This window comes from Macaca mulatta, chromosome 17 (genome assembly GCF_049350105.2).
Source record: "Macaca mulatta isolate MMU2019108-1 chromosome 17, T2T-MMU8v2.0, whole genome shotgun sequence".
Taxonomy (NCBI): Eukaryota; Metazoa; Chordata; class Mammalia; order Primates; family Cercopithecidae; genus Macaca; species Macaca mulatta.
Genome location: NC_133422.1, coordinates 106,622,905 through 106,633,993, shown reverse-complemented (window position 1 = coordinate 106,633,993; position 11,089 = coordinate 106,622,905). Strand labels below are relative to the sequence as shown.

Genomic DNA, 11,089 nt, shown 5'->3' with positions numbered 1-11,089 from the left:
CTTGGCGGCCCTGTTCTCTGGAGCCTGTGTCCGGCAGTCCCCTTTCTGTGCGGGGGTAGGGTGGAGGCGCCCAGCTGCGACGTGGGCACGGAGGCCAGGTGGAACGCGGCCGTAGGCTCCAACTTGCCTTTTCCTGGCTTCCCAGAGGGATCATTGGTGCATTTACATGTTGAATTCCAGAAACCAGCCACTCCAGCTAAGACACACATAGAGAGTGGACCTTGGCAATGGCCATGGCTTTGGCAAAACTCTGACCATGCCAAGCTCCTTCTCCCCTTGTAGATATAAGCCCAGACTGTGCCGAGGCCTCGATGCCCACCTGCCGACTGGAGGCCACACCCAGGCTGCAGGGAGATGGAGGGGGAGGCTAAGAGAGGGTGAGCAGGGAATTGAAACCCATGGGGTAAAATAATTTATTTTATTCACTTCATTTTTTCATAAAGGACCAAAGGCCGCTGTGGGCGATGATTATCCCCGATCACAGCCCTCGACCGGAGCGCACTTCCCCGCATCTGGAGCCATCTGCATCTGTCTCCTTTGCAGTCTGCCGGTAATTGGGTCTGAAATCACACGCGTCCTACTCAGCTACATTTGCGTTTCCTTCTTGCGCTGTTTTTATATCCAGAGCTGTTGAAACCACTCCTAGGATGAATTTCTAAACTTAGACCATCTCATCCTCAAATGGCAAGAAAGAAAGTGTGATGTGTCCGTGAATCTGCTGAATGGGCCGAGGGGTGTTTTTAAAAGATGATAGTTTGGGGAAGAAGCGGGCACTGCAGAAACCTGTGGACTGGGGCGCTAAAACCTACGAGCTTCCCAGGAAGCCGCCTTTTGGGAGCCCGAACTATCCCAGAACCTTTTCCTAGCAGCAGATCACAATTACGGTCTGTTCTGTGAGTCCGCTCCCACCCAGCGATGAACGGACACTTCTGCTCTCCAGCAGCAAGAGTAGGAAACCCCGCCCTCCCTGCAACATAAAGGCCACGCATTTGAGATCCTCTCAGTGGACTTTTTCAAAAAATAACATCTTTCATTTATGCTTGAGCAGGGAGAAGAGTCATTAAAAAGAAGAGATTTTAAAAATCCCTGTCCAATGCTTTTGGCCAGCCAGCCGCTCAGGACAAAGGCTGCCTGGTTTTGGGACCTCATTATCCGGAGGCCAAGGCGCGGCTGCGGGTGATGGGGATGCCGACTCTGCAGCGAGCACAGTCCGCCTCATTGTTGGTGAATTTCCTGCTCTTGGCACTTTCTTTGGCAGCCTCATGGCCAGCACCTGTGCACTCAGACCTGGGGCCCGGGACGTCCACACAGATGTCACGGCGCTTTTGTTGATTTCCTATTAGTGGCACTTAATAGGCAGGCGCTGGGGACAGCTTGGCTCGGCTCCGGGGAGGGGACGCAAACATCGCTCCCTTGGTGGGCGAAGGGTCAAACCGTTTCTAAAGCTCAGCCAGATAATTGCTGGTGATTAGCAATTTTAATTAGCAGGTGCGAGGGGTCGGGACCCCCCTCCCTGTAATTGGGCAGGTTGTTAACGTCCATGGAGTTGTGACCAGGGAGGACATTTTACTAATACTCTCTAGGTCTTTTAAAGTTAATTAAATTAAAGCAGCTAAAACCACCAGAGACGGCCTGAGATCTGATGAGCCAGATAGAAAAAGTTTTCAGTAAAACTTCTCTCACTGGAAAAAAAAAAAAAAAAAGAAAAAGAAAAAAATCCCCAAAAAACAAACTTTGAACGCAGTCATGAAGCTTTTGTGAACACCGCGTGCCCCTGCGTGTGCCCTTCTGTGGCTGTGGAAGGCTGGGACCGTGAAGGTTTTTTCTCTGCTGGGTGCCTCGTGTTGGGACTCAGCCTGTTGGAGGTCCAGCTCTTCTGTTCTATGCACTGACTCTTTGGGGCTTCGTTCTGTCACAATGAGCAGAAAACCAGTGTCTCCTTGGTGCAGCCTTGGAAGGGGCTGGACACCCACTCGTGGCCACAGGGCACAGCTTCTGGGCGACGCTCCAACTCTGCCTCTCCAACTCCTCACCGATACAGGCATGTGTTTGAAATTGATCAATGTTCCTCCAGTTCCTTTCACAGAGGCCAGGAAGCCGGTGAATACACTTCACAGTCTCAGAGTAAGTGCAAGAAGAGGGCGTGGCCGGAGTTTCCTGGAGTCCCAGGGCCCAGGATGGTGCCTACAGCCCACACCTCTCTAGCCTTGCGGGAGGCTGCACGCAGCCTGGGCCGACTTAAGGCAGGTGAGAACTGACGCGGTCACACTGCCACATTGAGTGTGACGACAGGGAATAGCTTAGCTAACACACTCAGCAGGTGGGATGCAAGCAGCCAGGAACACACGCCTCGTGTCAGACTCAGAGGAGGGGCATGGGGAGAAGAGGAGGCATCCACAGGCAGCGAGTTCAGAGTAAGAGCAGTGGCGATGACAGGCGATGACAGAGCCTCGTCCTCGGTCCCTGAGGTCCCAGGGCTGTGCCTGGCTCGGCAGGTTCTGTCTGGAGATGCAGAAGGCGGGGGTGTGAGAGCCTTGCCCATAACCTTTGGTTTCTTGGCCCTGTTGTTAGAAGCTTTAATTGAAAGTCTTTTCTTTCCACGGCACATTTCTAACGCTCTTTGCCCACAATACGGACACTTGCTTTAAGTGCCAATAGGAATAATTCGTTCATGAAGGGGCAACCGAGTGCTCTATTCCGAGTTCCCACAGAGGGTTCTGTGCGTTTCCAGAAAGAGCAGATGGGAGCTCTGGTGTGTGTTTGAAGGAGCTTCGAGGAGGGTGGCCCCGTGGGGTGGAGGGTTGGAGCCTCATGGCATGTGGACAGTGACCCAAGGAAGCTTCCTGCCGAGGGGCGTCATTCACATGGAGCCAAGTGTGACTGAGGGTGAGCCAGCAGTGGGAGGCTACATCCTGGGGGGCAGCAGGCAGAGAGTGAGGTCCTCCGCCATGCGTGAGGCTGAGGAGGGCTGGAGGATGTGCTGTCGGGAGGCCGCTCAGGTAAGTATGCAAACATGGGGCATCTTACATGCATCCCTGACCACTTTCCTTTGTGATTTAAAAAAAGGTTTTGGCCCGTTCTGCACCAGAACTCAGGTGCAGTGGCTCATGCCTATAATCTCAGCACTTTGGGAGGCTGAGGTGGGCAGATCACCTGTGGCCAGGAGTTCGAGACCAGCCTGGCCAACATGACGAAACCCCATCTCTACTAAAAATACAAAAATTAGCTGGGCATGGTGGCGATACTTGTAATCCCAGCTACTCAAGAGGCTGAGGCAGGAGAATCACTCGAACCTGGGAAGCAGAGGCTACAGTGGGCTAAGATAGTGCCACTGCACTCCAGCCTGGAAACAGAGCGAGACTGTCTCCAAAAAAAAAAAAAAAAAAAAAAAACCAACAAAAATAAAACATTTATTGTATACATGTTTATAATAGTACCTTCTCCCCACACCTGATCCACCTGTAGCTGTTTCTGGTGCCTCCCATACCTCTGGGGAGCACTGGCCACCGTGCCCTGGGTGGCTGTGTATGGGGCCCTGCCCCTGGCCGCTCATCCCCTGACGGTCTCCTGAGTGGGAGCGTGTAGCTGGGGCAGTGCGCCCGGGAGACTCTGAGCCCCAGCAAGACAAAGTGAGCTCTGCCTTCAGCCTTTGGCCTTAAGACTCTGTGCCTGAGAGCGGGAGCAGGACCCTCTGCACCCAGGGTAGCTGAGGGCAGCTCCTGGGGTTCATCATCTTTGTTGAGTGACTACAGGCAAGTCCAAAGAGAATATTCCTTCCTTCTTGTTATGCTTTCACCCCATAATCTTTAAAACCAGTCTGCGAAAACATCAAAACACCTGGCTGAGAACTCAGGACTCGGGAGCTCCCGCCAGGCTGTTTGGTGGAGGCTGCAGGCAGCGGATGGTATCCACTTGGAGGAGGCAGCAAATCAGATGTGCAGGGTGGTCACCATCCTAGTTTTCTGGGAAGGTCGTGCTCCTGTGCGGAGCAGGGCAGACGGAAGGAGCCAGGGGCTGGTGTAGGGCTGGTCGCTGATGCCCTTAGTTAATGGGGTCCTGAAGTAGAGTAAGTCCCAGCAGCAGGGCCCAGCCAGGTCCCTCTGAGGTCCCCGGCGAATGGAGGGGAGGCCAGGGGCTGAGAAAGGACTCCATTTACAGATGAAACCACAGAAACTCTGGCTTCTCAATGTGGAGATTTGGCTTGGCAACGCCCTTGCTTAGACAAATCCACAGCAAGGATGGTGAAGAATGCCCATTGGTCAATGGCCTTCCTTTATGTCTTAGCTTTCCCCTTGTGATATGGTTTGGCTTTGTGTCCCCACCCAAATCTCATCTTGACCTATAATCCCCATGTGACCAGGGAGGGAGGCGATTGGATTATACGGACAGTTCCCCCATGCTGTTCTCATGATAGTTCTCACGAGATCTGATAGTTTTATAAATGTCTGAAAGTTCCTCCTTCACACTTCTCTCTCCTGCCGCCTTGTGAAGAAGGTGCCTGCTTCCCCTTTACCTTCTGCCATGATTGTAAGTTTCCTGAGGCCTCCCCAGCCATGTGGAACTGTGAGTCAATTAAACCTCTTTCCTTTATAAAGTACCCAATCTCAGGTATTTCTTCATAACAGTGTGAAAACGGACTAATACACCTTGGAAATAATCTCATGCTTATAAAAGAGTTGCAAAAATAGCAAAATTAGTATAAAGTGTCTGCCCTACCTTCCACCTGGCTTCCCCAAAGGCTGTGGTTACATAATTCCTTGTGTTAAACTTATAGTCACATAGCAGATGACACTGTTACCAACCGGTCTACAGGCCTTATGTGAACGCTACCAATTTCCCTGTGATTGCCTCTTTTCTGGTCCCAGACCCAGTCTGGGGCCGAGGCTGCTTCTAGCCGCTGTGTCATTGGTCTCTGCCCAGCTAGGGGATTTCCTCCCTGTAGATTCCTCTTCAATTCCCCTCCAGACCGTGGCAGCTCTGGAGAGCTGATTTTATAGGACGCCCCTCAGTCTGGGTTTGTCTGACGTTTCTTCATGAATAAATTAATATTATGCATTTTTTGGCCAGAATGCCAAGTCCTTCTGGGGCCTCCTGGTGGGCACGTGGCATCCCCCAGCCTCACTCCTAGTGGTGCACCTTTGACTACATGGGTAGGTGGCATCTGCCGGGCATCTCCCCTGTCAGCTTGGGATTTTCCCCTTTGCCATGATTCAGTGTCTTATGAAAAGGTATCTGAGGACTACGAAAATAGCCAGTTTCTCATATTTTTGCCTTCTAATCTCAGCTCCCTCCAGAATGCTGCCTTCTACACTTTTTCCCATGCTGCTTGCCAAGTGGTGGCGTTCCTGCTTTTCCTTTTTCTTCTTTCTTCCACACTGGGAGTCTCCTGTGAGAAAGGATTATCTCTCCCTGCCCTGTGTATTTATTTGATTACCTATTTGTTGCAGCTTAAGCTCATGGATATTTATTCTATTCTATGGAATATAATTTATTATTATTACTATTATTCTCAGTTTAAAATTTCCAGCCCTGGCCACTGGGTACTCCTTTGGTAAAAGAGCCTTCGTAAAGCCACGTGCCGTGGAAGAGTGCTTTTCTAAATTTTCTTTTTTTGTTTTTCTTTTTCTTTGAGACAGAGTCTCATTCTGATCTTGGCTCACTGCAACCTCCACCTCCCGGGTTCAACTGATTCTCCTGCCTCAGCCTCCCCAGTAGCTGGGATTACTGACGCCACCGTGCCCGGCTAATTTTGTATTTAGAGACGGGGTTTCGCCATATTGGCCAGGCTGGTCTCGAACTCCTGAACTTGTGATCCGCCTGCCTCGGCCTCTGGGATTACAGACGGGAGCCATCGCACCTGTGTGTGAAGGTTTTCTAACCGTCTATCAGATTTTCTAACCTCCGCAAGCCGCAGGAAGAGAGAGGGTGAGTAACTCTCTCAGGGACACGGGGGTGGGTGGGAGGCAGAGGGGAGGGGCTGGCTGTGTGGCTGGCTCCCCGGGGAACACACAGCAGTGGGAGGGCCTGGTGCTGTCTATGGCTGTGGCTGCTGTCTGTACAGTGAACTGGTGAGAACCGTGCAGATGTGGGGGACACGCCCCTGAGCACAGTCAGTGCCGGGCCTGAATCCAGCTTTCTTTTCTTCAGTGTTCTAAGGAAAGGACGCTGAATGCAGTGATGCTATTCAGGGACCTGCAGAGCCAGGCGAGGCTCAGTGCTGCATGCGAGCTTCCAATCAGTCCTCAAAGCCACCTCAGAGCCAGGGCCCAGGCTGCGGGCACGAAGCTTCATCAGGGAGGGTATCGGGGGGTCCGGCTGCTGTGGAATATGATGGGGGTGCTATTGCGTGTGCTTGTGTGTGCTCTGTGTGTGCTTCTGTGCTCTTGTGTGCTCCCATGTGCCCTTCTGTGCTCTTGCGTGCTCTCCTTCGCACTCATGCGTGTGCTCGTGTGTGCTGGTGGCGTGGGCGAGATGCTCTATGGAGGCCGTTCCCTTGGGGCGGCCGCCTTATCTAACTGCCCTGCCTCCCCAGGCACTGCTGACTCCAGGCCTCCCGGAGATGGAGTGTGGGCACCTGCCCCCTGTGTGCCCGGCTGTGGGTGCCTTGGGCTGAGCAGGAGGCACTGGCCCCACACAGCCCTCACAGGGCAGAGCTGCTGCTCCAAGGGCAGAGGACATGACTTCTCCCTGCCCGCTGCCTGGGGCTACTTTGCCACCCACTTTGCTCTGGCCAAGACCCAACGCCCTGCGCTGTGGTCACTGATGGGTACCAGGTGGATCCCCAGGCACTGTGAGCTGGGCTGAGCTTGTTTTCCATGAGCCCGTCGCTGTGGGTGTGGTGTCCACGCTGGGGCTGGCTCTTGTCAGGGAACACTGTGATGACTCACACGCCTAAAAATAGCATCTTGATGTCCCGAAATCATACAACAGAAACATTTCTAACCTCCTCCGAATTCCTCGGGTAACTGGACGTTTGGCTGGGGTCTGCTCCTGAGCACCATCAGAGGCTGTGATGGGTCGCGGGGTCCCTGTTCGGCCTGGCTCGCGGGGAGGTATGGGGGTGGTGCAGGGAACGGGGCTGGGGTCTGCACGCCTGTGCTGTTTCTCGGCCTGAGAGTCAGCCGTGCATGCTGAAGACGTGGTGGATGGGCAGCTGGGAAAATGCTCTGTGTTTTGGGGTCTGCTCTTCACTCATTGTAGGAGATTCTCTGTGTAGTTTAAGCTGTAGAGAGAGTGATCTCTGGAAGCCAAAATAGACATAAAATTTACATTCAAATGCCGTGTATCTCAGTGCATTCAGAAATGCGCTTAAATACTGTAAAGCACTGCTTTCCCTGTGGATGATTGAGGTTTCTTCTATTTCGTTATAACGTTGTTTCTGGAAAAGAGATCATCAAGATGCGGAGGCCGTGGCTGCGACGGAGGAAGGAAGTGGGGGAGCCACGGCAGGAGGGGAGAGGAGAGAGGAGCCTGCAGGAGGGGGCTGCCTCTCGGTGTTCAGGACCCCTGTGTCCCGGTCACCTGTCTGTGCTCCCATGAAGAGTTGTTACTGTTCTTCGGTTTGCTTCCACCCTGCAGGAATCATGGTCCTTCCGTGTGGCAAGGTCACCAAGCAGCGGCACCCCCCATCCCAGACAACAGCAGGTCACCTTCCCTGGCTGCCGCGTGGCAGGGCGGGCTCAGGGACGGACTCTGCGCTTCCCTCTGATTTTCGTCACTTTTGTGGGTTGAAGTTAGACCCCTACTCTGTTGTTTGAACACAGATCTGGGCCACTTTATTGATATTAGTTACCTGCTGTGCCTCTCGGCACCTCCCGACTTCCTTGCTGTGCTCTGAAAATGCAGGTTTTGTGCACCCGAATTATAATCTTGCTGTGATAATGCGCCTGGATTGATTCAACAAAATGAGTTGTCTATTTTGTTTTCACTTCGACATCTCTAAGAAGGAAAGACTGACAATCGGGAACATAAATATTTTGGACTTCACATCTTGTGGCATGAAGATGATTAAAAAAAGTGTAATAATTACAAGGTAAAATTTTACCGGGAAATGCAGTTCTGTTTGAACTGGAGGATGAACTCACAAAAAGCACTTATTCTAGAGCAGTGTTAAAATGCTTCAATCGCCCAAGCATCTAAAAGGCACAAAATTGATAGCATTCCATTAAATATAAATATGTAGAAACTGCTGCCTGGGTCATGATTGTTTTTAGGCTTTATAAAAAACGTACAAAGGGTTTTATTTCTACAGTGCTTTATCCTAGACATTCTCTTTGGGCTCTAAGGGGTTTCTCTGATTTACCAAGCATGATTATCAATAATGTCGTTGAAGGATTGCGGAATATTCTAACCCCACATTTTTTTTTTATACGAGTGTGATGTTTTCTCGTAGATTCGGGTTCATTTAAATAGATTGGTTTGAGTTGGATTTCAGTGCTTAATTATTATTATTGTACGTAACTGAACATTTCAATATAATGAACCAATTGATCAGGCTTATATTCATATTTGAAGAAAATTGGTATTTTTGAAAACAAATAGGAAGATAATTTTCTTTAGCATTATGACTAATATGACTAAGTTTTCCTAACTGTCCCTATCTCTCTCTATGAGGCCCGTTACTGGTTTGGAAGGTGTTTTAGAATCACAGGTTTTTCTTATTCCCTAGACTGACTGGGGCTAGAAAGGGGGTAGGGACGGTTGGGGGATGATGAGGGGCTGTTCAGTTTCCACACATCCCTCCTGGTGTAAACGAAGCTTCTTCAGCAGGAGGTCCCCGCCCTCCACCTGTGGCTGTCGTAACAAAATGCCACACGCCAGGTGGCATATGACAGCATGAGTTTCTTACCCAGCTCTGGAGGAGCCTGAGACCCTGCCCCTCTGAGCCCCGCAGGGAGGAGCCCTTCCCTGCCTCTTCCAGCTCCTTGCTGCTCCTGGCTTGTAAACCCATCACTTCGGTCTCCGCGCCTGCTGCATGGCTGTCTTCCTCTGTGCGTGTCTGTGTCCATGTTTTCCCGTTTAATAAAGATGTCGGCCATTGAATTAGGGCCCTCCCTACTCAGTGTGACCTCGTCTTAACCAGTTATATCTGCAAAGACCCGGTTTCCACATAAAGTCCCAGGTGCCATATGGGTTAAGACTCGAGCACATCTTTTTGGGGGACACAATTCAACCCATGACAGCAGCCGTGGATCTCAGGAAGATGAGCTGAGCAATGAACACACACCCGGCCCAAGCTCCAGTCACTCACTCTGCAACTGTGGAGAGGCCTCTCCATGCCTCTGGGCCTCAACGTCCTCATCTGTAGAGTGGGGACATCAGGTCAGATCAACCTTCCCAAGGGGTTTTCCGCAGAGCTGGAGCTCTGGGGGATCCAACAGGCATCTTTCAAAATAAAGCCTTGGGCACGAGTGAGCTTGGGAACCGTGTTGGGCAAGGTCACAGGTTTCATGATCTCAAGACTTCTCAGAGAATTCACTCCCCAGTGCCCGCAGGAATCTGCAGGGGCAGGAAGCAGAGGGGTGGGGACGATGGCACACACCGACTCTAAGGCCAGACCACAGCCAGGGTCTTCTGCAGAGAGAATCCCACCCCATAGCTGCAGTGCAGAGTCCACGCATGTCCAAACTGCTTGCTTTTGTAAATCTGTGTGTGTGTGTATGTGTGTGTGTGTGTGCGTGCACACATGTGTGTGGCATAGAGAAAGATTTGTGCCTGCTTTCACTTTTCTTTTTTCCTTCAACTTTTAAGTTCCAGGGTACATATGCAGGGTGTGCAGGTTTTTTGCACAGGTAAACGTGTGCCATGGTGGTTTGCTGCACAGACCATCCCGTCACCTAGGTATGAAGCCAGCATCCCTTAGCTATTCTTCCTGATGGTCTCTGTCCCCCCATGCCCCAGCCTCCAGCAGGCCTCAGTGTGGTGTTCCCTCCAGTGTGTCCATGTGTTCTCATCATTCAGCTCTCACTTATAAGTGAGAACATGCAGCATTCGGTTTTCTGTTCCTGCGTTAGTTTGCTGAGGGTAATGGCTTCCAGCTCCATCTATGTTCCTGAAAAGGACATGATCTCGTTCCTTGTTATGGCTGCATAGTGTTCCGTGGTGTATATGTACTATATTTTCTTTATCCAGCCTACCATTGATGGGCACTTAGGCTGATTCCATGTCTTTGCTATTGTCAACGTCCAATGCTTTGGAATGAGATTTTAAAGGCTTCCTGGCCCCCCAGGCGTGGAGTGCCACCATGGGGCTGGCTGTTGGTGTGGGCGCCCTACAGGTTCAGTGTCTGTGGTGGATGCTGCCTGCTGCCCACCCCCAGCACAGGGCATGCAGTGGTCACCTTCACAGTGTGCAGTGCTCCCGCCTGAGGAAGCCAGCCCAGCCAATGCAGAGCCAAGGGACCGCTGAAGGCATCGTCACCGCTACACGCTTGGAGCCATCCGTGCCTGCAGCTGCTTCTTTCCTATGCCAGCTTGAACTGGGTTACTTTTGCTTACAAATGAAGTCCTCTAACTCAGGAGACTGGGACTCTAGGATGCGGTCATCAGGGACCCAGACAAGATTGCAAATATAGGGACAGAGGTAAATGAGGAAGTGAATGACTTCAATAGAAATCCCTCTCTATAAACTGCTACTGCCAGTGAGTCCCTGTGTCCGACACATGTCCCACCCAACGTGGAAATCCCAGCCTCCAGCCCAGGGCACGCGAGACATCCAAACCTCACTCACTCAGCGTCTGTGTCCTGGACTAACAGTCACAGTACATCCATCCCCGTCTACATCCTAACAGGGAAGTCTTCCCCAAGATAAATCCAAGCGTTCTCTCTACGAAGACTTTCAATCAAAACCAGATCCATTTTCTGGGTGGATACAATGTGCCCAGCCCACTGGCATCTTCTCTGTGTCTACCTGACTCACAGCTGATGTCCAGGGGACGCCCTACACCCACTCAGGGTCCTCCTCGTCACTGCAGACCGGCGCTGCTGCTTACTGACCGGCCTTCTCACAGCACAGACCTCGGCGGGGGATGCTGACAGCATCTACGGACAGTGGTGTTTGCTTCAGTGACCATTGCTCAAGGAGGAAGCTG

General features: G+C 51.7%; 1 long non-coding RNA gene across 1 annotated transcript; it reads left to right on the top strand.

Annotated features, from left to right (window-relative positions):
* Positions 1-452: 452 nt before the first annotated feature.
* Positions 453-10,519, top strand: LOC114673485 (uncharacterized). The gene is made up of 3 exons (XR_013407799.1): positions 453-2,124; positions 5,637-5,925; positions 10,348-10,519. It is a non-coding gene; the product is annotated as an uncharacterized LOC114673485 (long non-coding RNA).
* Positions 10,520-11,089: the final 570 nt, after the last annotated feature.